At 34.6% G+C, this 12,143-nt stretch overlaps 1 long non-coding RNA gene across 1 annotated transcript in view; it reads right to left on the reverse strand.

Moving 5' to 3' along the window:
* Positions 1-3,207: 3,207 nt before the first annotated feature.
* The window catches only part of LOC109027981 (uncharacterized), a 58,576-nt gene continuing 49,640 nt past the window's right edge, over positions 3,208-12,143 (reverse strand). Inside the window, exon 3 of the long non-coding RNA XR_008667722.2 lies at positions 3,208-3,265. This is a non-coding gene — a long non-coding RNA (uncharacterized lncRNA). The remainder of the gene's footprint in view (positions 3,266-12,143) is intronic.

Raw genomic sequence — 12,143 nt, forward strand, 5'->3', positions numbered from 1 at the left:
GAGGAAGACAAACCAACTCTGTCCTGAATCAGCAGAAGACAAGAGATGGGAGGAAGGAGAGAGCTAGGAGCATCTTGTTTTAATTTATACACTTCAACCTTATGAGAAGAGAATTATCTCCTTGAATGTCTTGAACTGAATCAAATCTCTGTTATGTGCATCTTACTGCCAAATATTCTGACCCATCGTCCCCATGAAAGCACTTTAGATTGTGCTACAACTTCTGCTTGAAAATATGCTGCTGCTGAGATGGCTTGTGGCCATCAGCTATGGGCACCTGCCAGTAGAATATGGGAATGTCAGTATTTCATTTTGTTTTATTTCACAGTAATACATGTCAATTGAAAAAAAATCATTAGAAAATTCAGTAGGGGAAAATATCTCAATTTCTATAACAGAAATAATTTTATATTTTGTTAACATTTTGTTCTGTGTTTGCCTGCCTCTACATATCTGTCTATAAACAATTATTGCAACAGCTTAAATTTGTAATTTATTTTTTACAGTATTTTCAAATTTTGGTCCTCACAAAAATGTGGGGCGTAAGAATCCTATACAATTGTGTGCTTGTGTGTGTATGTGTGTGTGTGTTTGTTATTTATCATCCTACTCTAACAATTGTCCCACCTGTTCCATCAAAAGCAAAGGTTAATTACATTTCTGTGGAGCTATCCAGCAGAAGGCTACTTTTCTCTCACTAAATTACAGCAAGAGTAAATTAGAGGTTTTCAGAACTTCAGAGTTTTGATTGATGAATTCATTAACTCACCTTTTCAAAGGAAGGGCTCATGTTTTAAATATTTTATGTACAATTTGCATGTTGGCATTTTTAAGGGCTTTTATAAAAATTAGACAGTGCTTAAGAGAAAAGTCAATCTTATTACCTCGGAGCCCGGATGCCTTTGTAATGCACAGAGCAAGAGGCAGGGTTAAGTCTTCCTTGTCTTTCTCTCCCCTGAAAATTAGTCTGTCCTGGGCAGCTCCTTCGGCTGCTTGTATTGTTCCTTTAAATATGGTTAAACAGATATTAGAGTTCCATTACCCAAAGTGAGATTCTCTTTGCATCAGGGTAGATATGGACCCTATCCAACAGAGGTTTGGCTTTTATTTCACCTTGCATATCTACATTAGCAAATACATGAAAATGGCATTTCTATTGTCCAAATGAAACCTTTCCATCCAAGTTTTATGCACTTTAATATATTCTACATCCAGTCATTGATGCACAGGTATCTCTCTACACTTGCAAGACAACCATAGGTGCCTGTGAACTCTGCTTCTGACAGATAGTCTTGCAGTCATTGAACTAATTATCTCTGATTTAAGGAAACATGAATCATTTATATACACATAATGTGACATCAGATAAATAGTAAAAGAAGTAGTAGAAACTGGATGTAATAATCAGTGCCATTGTTTTTTTCTCTCACTAAAGCTTCCAATGTAATACTCTATGCCCCCTCAACACCCCCAATACCTTTTAACTTATTTGGGCTACTTTTGATAATTCATGAAAAAACAAAGCAATTACAAAAGATTTGTTCAGTTTTTTCCTCAGTTGACCAGAGTTAACCCTGATTTTTAAAAAAATAGAGATAGAGCAAAAGAAAGGTGGGCAATCAACATGATTCGTTGATGGTGTGCAAAATTACCATTTAGTCTTCCATCTAAGATCAGATGGGGTAGACAGAAATGGGTATGCAGATACACATCCTGGCACAAATTCCAAGACAAGTCATATAAAACAGACTTTATTTAAAAACATCTTACAAATAAAAGAGGAGTCTTATTTTAATCCCTTACCTGCTTAATGCAACCTCAACCCAAATTGGTTCACACATGCAGAATATTAAGCAGGGATCAAATGTAACAACTTAGGTTTTCAGGACATTGAAGAAAGAACTGTTAATGTTTATGGAGTTTCATCCTTATTAAAATCTGAGGCAATATTTATGCCTTTCTCTGTTGGTGAGTCCATCCTATTGCTGCACACAACGGTGTGTTCTTGGCCTCATTCTCAGTCCTTAATTTGTACTTGAAAAATATGTACATGTTGAGCCAGAAGCTTGCAGTGCCTAAGGTAACTCTCTAATAAATTAGGCACTTGAGAAAACAGAATTAACCCCTTCACCGAGAGTTCTGCACAGAGACCCACTTCGCTTTACATAATGCATTGTCTGAAAATTTAACTCGACCAAAAAGGTAATTAGAATTTACTGTAATTTTACATACAGCATAACATTTTTAATGTTTATGAAACTGCTTTTATTTATAAAAACTTTTTTTTTCCAAATAATTTTCTAGGAATTTGTCTACTGGGCAAAGCTACATACTTATAAAATGAAAAATATCTGTCCTGGGGAGAAAAATCAACTATGTTTCCCAAAAGTGCCCCATACTGTTTTTAATCCACAACATTAATATAACTCACACCTGAGGCATTAGAAGGCTAATCATTAATTGCAAAAGGAGTGTTTAAAGCAAAGTTCTACGTGTCTTATCGATATGCCTATTTTATTTTAATTAAGAAAAACTAAATTATTGGGTTATTGAAAGTGCTGCATTTCTACTTTTCTTTTAAAGGTTGAAGATAGTCCATCCTTTCCTTCATGTTCTCTCTTTAGTTCAAATGACTGAATGTTCTTTGAAAATATTGGCTTCACGTGCAACTAATCTAAGCTGTTTATAACCTTAGTGTGTTTGAGTCACACTTTTAATACTTAAATGTTTGGCAGAATACTTGAAGGGCTAAAAGACTCAAAACAACACTGAACAAATCAGTAATAATTACAATACAATTATAATTACAGAACAACAACATAGCAGAATGTCTCTACAAGCATTCTAATTGCACACTTCACTTGGTTACCCTTTTGCACCATGCTGAGTTTTTGAGTAGGGCCATCTCTAGCCCCAATCCCTTTAAAATACTCATGAAGCAAAGTTCTTTCGTGTTCCAGCAAATTTGCAGCAAGTTATATATATCACTCTATCCCTTCAACGTTCTGATGGAAACTTCTATAATTACTATGTCAACATAGGTATAGTAAAGAAAAGCTTTGTCCATTGAGCTCAATCTGATGTTTACATTAGAAATGTTGTGGGAATGAACATTGTGTCTTAGGAATCTAAGTGACTCCCTGACCTAGTCAACCTCTTGAGAAACCTCAAAATTCTTAACTTCTGAATGAGCATATTTACCTTACACAGTCACGAGCCTTCTTCTCTGTTGGGCTGGGTGAAGACAGTGGGTGAGAATTCAATCCTGTAAAGAATTTCATGAGATGTTGAAATTTCGGCAGATAACTTTTTCACTGGACAAAATCTTGCCACTCGGTCATCCTTCCCTGTTTCTATGTTATACACCACCACCCTGCTTTCTCCTTTATGTCAAGTTTTTATTCCTTATAGCACTTTAATAGGCTAATAATCATGTGTTGTATTTATTCTCACATGTTCCTTTTTAAACTAAGTCTAATTTGTCCTTCTTTTGTTGTCATGAACATCTGCCCCCTCACAGACTGTTGAACCCATGTAAAATAAGATCATTTGCCAGGTGCAGGTAAACTTGTGCTCCCACATCCCCTGCAAAAAGAAAGTCTTTTTTCCAAATTTCTTCAATATTATGGTTACCAAACATAGTCACATTAAAAATATCAGTTCAAGGATGACATAATAGCAAGATGTTGAAGACCATTTTTTACGGTAGGGGCATGCATTTTTCATATCTTGGAGTTTCCTTTCTGTTCAGCATAAAACTGAATATTCTTTGGTGTAAGAATATAAACCAGACTTACATGTGTCCCCAAATTAAACATTCACTGCTCAATTCTGAATTTGCTAAGAAAGGAAATTTTAGCCTAGAATCATAACACACAAGTTAACAAATTCAACTTGCATCTCAGTAAATACTTCTTGTGTCATAGACATGATATGATGCATTTCTAAGAAGCAAATGTAAAGGGAAATTATGGTTTAAAAATCAGTGTTTCAAATATGTGAAATTTAAAATTGGAAACATTTAACAACCATCCGTTTAGGATAGTTTCAATGGTCTTTGGATTTAGTTTTACCAATAGAAAAAAAAGTTGTGGTAAAAACTTCTCAAGGTTAGAAACGTACCTTGGCATGACAACACAAGGCAAAATATATAACATTATCCACAGCTTCTGAATTTTAAGCCCAACAATGACATGTACATGCTACTATGGGTAAGTCACTTTACCAGTCAAAATTTGCTCTTTCCATCGCTAAATTGTGGTGGTGAAACCCAAATGTCCACCCACATTTCAGAGGATCAAAGTGACTTAATGCACATGAATAGGCCTTAAAATCACAATCAGCATGCAAATACAAATGATTACTATTATTCAGCAATAAAATTAATGCATATCAAAAAATACTCATGTGGGGTTGTATTTCAATATACCAATTCTGTTAAAATACAGATTCCTTTTAAAGTCATAGCTTGGACACATTTATTGGGGCTTCATTTTATTTGATAGCATTGCCCTTTCACAACATCGTGAAATGTTTTATTCACTTGAATTAGTTTTGAAACAGTTAAGTGTTCATTAAAAGGAACAAAATATGCCTGAAAATATATACATGTATCTACCTATGTTTGCATACATTTAAAATACACCCTTTTCAAAACTCACTACATTCAAAATTTGGGGTTTGTAGCTACAATTTCTGTAGTTCTGAATAGTAATATAAATTATTGTTTTGCCTTTTATATAATTGATAATTCTAAATACTAGAAACAAAACTATAGTCCAATTTTATTATTTGCTGTAGATATGTGTTTTGTAAAGTCACTGGCAACACTGAATTGGCAAATACGGAACCATTGCTTCTAGGGGAAATAGGTTAGATTTCATCAACCCATGAATACGTAACCTTGTTTTATGTGTCTTTCTGTTTAAAGAACCCTTATTTAATATATATTGTTGATTCATTAACTCATGCCTGAACGAAGCTTATCTAACACACACATTTTCTCCGTAAGGCACATTGTCACAACCTTCTTTTGCTTAAAAACAATAGACAATACTTCAGCACTATGCTTGAGGGCCATTTTAAACTGTAAAACCCCCACCACAAACACAAAAATACAAAAAAAAAAAAAAAGTGGCACAAAATAGACGGTGAAGAGGACAGTGGTACACAGTATGAGAACCGAAGCAAGAGGGCAGAGCTTTGTCTTGCTCTGCTTCAGCTGGGAAGGGGCACAAAGGTTGAGTCCAGTTTTTCACCACTCTGCACAAATCTGCAAAAGCACCATGAGTATCATTACGAATAAATTTTGTAAATAAATTATAGATAAATTTTACAAATAAAGTTACAAATAAATTTTAAAGAGTAGCCAAATTTGAAATCTTCAAATGAAGATTGAATATATCTTCTAAGAAATTCACAGGATTCTGAGGTTGAACAAAATTAGCGACTTATTGGTTCATCCTGTGTGAGGCTGCTCTTTGGTAGGGAGCATCGAATACGCTGGAAGCAGAGCTGTAAAGTCAGTACTCATCACTTAAGATTTAGTGTCTGTTTTTCCCCGTAAGTCTTTCATTTAAAGAGCTATCCTGCAAATGTGTTTGTTTACAAATTCTTTTGTAGAACAGGTTAGATGACTATTATTATTTATTTATAATTTAGGACATCTGGGAGCAAGTTTGTGTAAACAAATTCCTTTTGCTTCCTCTCCTTCTACCACAATTCTCCAAAGCTATCATAGTTTATCATCTGTAGCTCAAAAGGATAGAGGGTCTCAGTGGAATGGTGCTGACCTGAGGAGCATTTGCTTTCCCAGTCAAGCCATTGCCATGGCCTTTTAAAGATAAATCTGACTCACTCTGGCTTTCATCCTGGTAAACCACTGTCATTACAAAGGAAAAGTTCATTTTTACCTTGTAGGTTATGTTTCTCTTAATTTCCTACCGTCTCTTCTGAGAAGAATTCTCAGTACATGAGGTGGGTTTGGTACGTGTGCAAAGACGACGGCCAGGTTTCAGTCATCTGTGCAGAGTTCGGGCTACTTCATCCATTTCCTCTCCAATACCTCATCAGTGAAGGAAGAGGACAAGCTGGCCTCAAAGGTGGAACTGAATCTTTCTGCATCTTATGACAGGTTCTATTCATTAAAAAGCCTGCTAGAGCCATCATTGTTTATACCTGTTTCTAAGATTGCTGCTTTAGCATTTTATGAGTTGATCTCCAGTGTTCCAGAAATGATATTCCGCAGCATGTTTGTTCACTAGATTCTAGTAGATATTCTAATGCAATTAAAAAAAAATGCTAGGAGTAGGGACGCTGGGATTTAAGTTCTGCTGCTGCAAGCTGTATAAAGCTGGGTAGGCCACTTAATCTCCTGGGCTTTATTTTCCATATCTGTTAAACAGAGACAGTAATAGCTACTTCAAAGGGTAAATATAAGAATCTAATGAGATTATAAATGCAAAAGTGTTTTATAAACAGTCCAGGGCTTTAGGAATAGGATTTTGTATATGACATACGTCAATGTAAATACAGTAATTACACAGTAATATCATTATTTCTAAAATAATCTTTTAAAATACAGTAAAACCACAGCTTTTTCTGAGCCAGAACTCTTAATTTTGTTATTTTTGTTGTTCCAGAAAAGAAATGTTTGAGGAAATTTATATACAGATAAGTGCCAGGAAACAATAATAGAACCCTTGAGTCTGATAGCCATAGAAAGTTCCATGTCTATGCTAGAGGAATAAATCACCCATACGAACCTTCTATTCCCCAGGGCAACCAAACTTCATAAACTGGTTTCCAGGTCCTCAAAGCAGAACTGCTTGACATGACACTGTTTTTGTGTCTGTGACTTGGTTGAACTCATAGCCACACCCTCAGAAGCATGAGTGCAAATTTATGCTTAATTCAATTATATTCAATCAAAACAGTGGAGAAAAGCTGCCTTGGCTCAGTTTCAGATTTGCTCACATAATTAGTATTGACCAGCATCACCAGATAATTGCCAGTCTTGCCCAGTTTTTTAAGTAAATTTTCTATTTTCATTGAGAAATCTACTTCAGATCTGGTTTTAGAACATTTGTTTTGGATGTCTTTCTCTTGACCTAAATTGCTTTATCTCCTGTCTGCAAAGCCCCAGTAATGTTCTGACATTCAAGGCTTTTCATCAGGCCACACCTTTCAGGTGAAATCTGAGAACAGTGGAGTCAAATGAAGAGTTTCACTCCCCACAAACTCCTTTTAGCCATTGTTTTCCCTCACGGTATTCACTTCAAGTCCATCACCCATAAACCAACTAAAATTTGATCAATATATGCTTGTTTAGGACCTTTTTTATGACTAATGCTTAAGCCAATTTAGCTTGTAAACTTAGAGTGGACTTCATCTATATTGTGTTTGATATATTGTGGTTTATTCAATAAACACTTAACAGCAACCAAAGAATTGGACCAATTGATGTGGCAGCTTTATGGATTTAGTGGATGACTGGCACTTTAAAAAATCCTTTAAAGGTCGAATAAAATAAAATATGAATCACTAGAATTAACTGTCTCTGAATATTCTAGGACTACAAATGTTACTGTAATCAACAAACAATGAAAGAATCAAGCTGTTGGTCCACATAAAGACAGACTTCATGAAATCTTACTTCAGTTACTGTTGAGGGAGCTCTCTTGGTATGAAATAGCTCGTTTTTAGTACTCAGTTGGAATGAAGTTAGTGTCGCTTTTGTGTTATTTTACCTAGAGACACACCTTAAAATCCTATCTTTTTTTAACCTTTTTGAGCTTCCTTTCCCAATGGGTAGGCACATCTCACCCCTATATATGTCTCATTGTTAGATGCCGTAAGTATTTGATGAGTAGCTCTGCATAGTCCACTGATCATCTATAAGGAAATTAATCCCTTCAGGAGAGAAAACCAGGTCTCCTCCACAGAAACAAAGTTTTATGTATACAGGAACTGCCGTAGGTTTTATGAACCCTTAATATTTAGGGAACAGATTTGGTTGATTCTAAAAATCACCTCTGTCCCTTTTTAACTTGGTGGTATGCTTCAATTATACTTTGTAAAATAGAAGGGACTGTGGACTGCCCCTTGACAATAGCAATGTGCAGTAGCATATATGCCCCACATTTCACTGAAACAAACCTGTTTCCAATTCATTTTAAAGGCCTTGTGGCCTTTATAAATGTTCTGGCTGGCCACCTGATGAATACGACAAGCACTTGGCTAAGAAGACTTGAGTGAGGTCACTATGGTATTTATGGCTTTCATTCCTTCCTTTGGCAAATCATAGGGTTCAACAACAGGGGAAAAAAATAGTATTAATACCCTGAGTATCAAAGCATGAGTTACTCTTTTCTCCCCGTTTTATGAATCAAACTTACTATTTTCTTTTTATAATTCAGAGGATGCATCAACAAGGAATTTGAAAAGCTGATTTTGTGAGGGCATGATATGTGTCTTCCAAGAAAATTAGCAGCATTTTGAAAACTCAAACACCTTATTTATAAAATCCAAGATTTGTAGCTTAAGTTTAACCTTTGAGTTGTTAAAAGTAGTTAATGGTATCATTTTATTAGTTAAAATAACATATCAAATAACTATAACTGGCATGGACTGTGTGCAAAGTGCTACACTGAGGGCCTTAGAAAGTCCAAAGACACTTAAGAGATACCCTCAATAAGCTGATGGCATCATCAGGGAAATGCATACAAAGTGACTATTCAAGAAAAAAATAACTGCATGCTAGGATAATGAAAGTATTTGTTTTGTAAAGTGAAGCCACAGACTCAAAATTTAAAATAAGACTCTATCTTTTACTAAAAATTGCATGCCAGGAGGAAGAGAAGACCAATGTAGGCAAATAGCTTCAAGTCTCTTTGCTCTTTAAAATGTCAAAATTAAAGGCTTTATTATATTTAGATACCACCTAAAACCCTTTTTGGGGAAGCCTTTTGGGGTTAGTGGTAAGAGTGTGAGTGGGTAGATTTAGGGACATTTGGAAGAGGAAATGGGAAGAAAAGTAGCTTTTGATATTCGGAGTGATTAATATTTGGAGACATCTAATGGTACATTTTTAGAGGGGCAGCAGAATTTATTCTTGCTCTAAAGGCTTTGTCAGGCTTTCATTAGAAAAGCAAAATCATTAATATAACACATTTAATTTACAACAGAAGACATTCTTACTGTCATTTGTCAGATGGGGGAAAAAGGTTTTAGATTTATATCAATAATCTATAGAGATTAAAATGTGATCCTTGATCTCAAGGACACCTTCTGTTTATTCCTGAGCACCTAAAACTGTGATAACCAGAAACTAAACTCTTGAACTTTCTCCCATTTCTCTTGCATATCCTATAGCTGGAAGGACACCACTAAAATTCCAGCCTTTTTCCTAGTCGCACCTATGCAGTCATTATCATCTTTAGCTCTGTATTTGAAATGTCTCCTACATATTCCACCTTCCTCTCTGTCCTGTACGTGGTCTTTAGGCTAGCCTGCTTTTTTGACCCTCCTCCACCCTGCCAACAGAGTTCTATTTCTAAAATGCAAACATGTACAAGTCACTACTCTACTTAAAACTATCTAATAACCATACACAGGCAAAGGATAAAGTCTAATGCATTTAGCATGGTAGTAAAAGGTCATTTGCCATCTGGCTGCCTCTTTTCTTTTCAGCCCCTTCTTCCTTCATTGTCTGCATCCATCTTGGTTCTAGTCTCATTGAACTGTTTGCAGTTCCCCAAACCTGCTGATATATACGTCTGCCTTTTTACCTGGTGTTACTTCTCCCCATCCTTCAGAACACAGCTCAACTGTCACCTCCTCTTGACCACTGCTTTGCCAAGGGAGAGTCAGCTGTTTCTTTTTCTGTCCTTTATCATGAAACTTAGAACATATTATTGGAATTTATCATGCTTTCTGGACTGTGTGCTCTTCAAGAGCAGAGGCCATAAAGACCATTCGTCATTGACTGTCCATCATCTAGCAGTGCTCCTTAAATTTTGAGTGAGCGACTGAATGTATCTTGCTATTTTTCTTACGTTGAATGTGAGCTGCTCAGTCATGGACAATATCTTATTTATCTTTGTGCTCAGAGAAGCACCTGAGAGAGATTAACACTGGCTAAATGTTTGTTGAATTAATAAGTTAAAAATTACCTGATATCCTGAAAATAGACTCATTGGCTAAATTTATAGGGTAATACCTAGCTATAATATTGCCCCCAGAGGCAGTGAGATTTTTTATTATTTTAGTATATTTTGTTTTCTAATATAAATTGCATAATTTATTTGCAAAAGATGTTAATAAAATTATTTTTTAAATTCTGTGTTTATAGGCTAAGATTTCTAGAATCTTTAAAAATGATAATGATAGTTTCATTTTAGAAGATAAATATAGCACTGTTTCTCTTAGCTCATAATTAGAAAACAAAATTCTTTGCAATTAGTATTTTTTAAGCTAAAATTACATATTGAGGGCTTAAGGCACTGTGGTAAGCACTTTCTATGTCATTTAATGCTTACAGTAACCCTATGTGGTTTAAGTTCTCTTATTAGTCTCATTTTGCAGATACAGAAACTGAAGATTAAGAACATCACCCTGCCCAAGTTCATACAACAAACACAAAGTAAGATTGGGATCTGAGACAGTTTATCATTTACAAAAACAGAATGTTAGCTATAACCCTCCTATATCCTTTTTTGCTATAAGATACTTAAGTAAAAGTCCTAGAGAGGACATTTCTCTTAATTAATAAAATATTAGTGGTATAAATCCATTTAATTATATGCTACAATTACATGCAGAGACAAAACAGCTTTGCCTAAAACAGCGCTGAAAAGACCATTGTCCTCAAACGATGTGTATCAAGTACATCCAGCCATACTGCATGTCCGGCCATACACATATATTTATTGTGTCCTAGGTACCAACTGCTCTGTTATGCACTTTATATTTGTAACCTCATTAAATACTGAAAAGCTCTGAAAACCCAATGCTATAACCACTATTTTCTAGATGAGAAAACATATTCAGAAAGGTCACCTAAGTGCCCTTTATTAATGTTTTATTTTTTTAAATCTCTAGTTAGTGAGCAGGAAAACACAAATATAGAAAAGTGTGCAAATCTATAAAGGTTTCATACAATTAATTATCACAAAGCAAACACCCAAATTACTATAAGGCAACAAATAGAATCTTGGCAGTTCCCAGAAGTCCCCTTACATGCCTTTCCAAGCACAATACGATGTCTCAGACATAACCCATGATAGAGTTCTAAGACTACAGCTTAGTTCTGTCTGTTTACAAAATCTACACAAATTAAATGTTTGAATGCATATTTTGAATCTTACTTCTTTCAATAATGTTTATAAGGTTAATCCATTTTATTATGTATACTCCTGTTTCATTCCTTTTCATTGTTATATAGAATTCATTTCTTTTCATTGTTATATAGATAAATGTAAATATATATACACATATACACATACTTATGTATGTATATATGTACATACATAAATTTCAGTTTTATTGTTCATAAGCACTTGGATCGGCTTCATTTTGGGTTTGCTCTTAATAATTTTGCTATGAATCATTTTATACATGTTTCTTTGTGGCCCACATGCATGCCTTTCTCTGGGTGTATACCCAGGAGCAGAATTGCTGGATGCTATGATACATGCATATTCAACTTTAAAAGACAATGACAAACAATTTTTCAGAATGGTTATAACAATACATACTCTGTACAACAGTAAAAAGAGATTCAATTGCATGACATTCTCATGAACTCAATATTTTCAATAGTTATTTGGTCTTTTTATTTTTAGCTATTCCAATGTGTATAGTGGCATATCATTGTGTTTTCAATTTGTACTGCATTGATAGCTAATGAGAATGAACACATTTTTATATTTTATTAGTCATTTTGATATCCTTTTAAAGAATGTTTAAACCTCTTGCCAATTTTTCTATTGTGTTTTATGGGTTTTATATTATTACTATTGATTTGTGGAACTTTATATTTTCTGTATAGAGCTCTTACACATTTCTTATTAGAATTATTTAGGGCTAATGGCTATTTTTGATGATATTTTAAACAGTTTATTTTTCTTAAATTTTGTATTCCA

The sequence above is a fragment of the Gorilla gorilla genome, chromosome 7 (assembly GCF_029281585.2).
Source record: "Gorilla gorilla gorilla isolate KB3781 chromosome 7, NHGRI_mGorGor1-v2.1_pri, whole genome shotgun sequence".
NCBI classification, from domain to species: domain Eukaryota; kingdom Metazoa; phylum Chordata; class Mammalia; order Primates; family Hominidae; genus Gorilla; species Gorilla gorilla.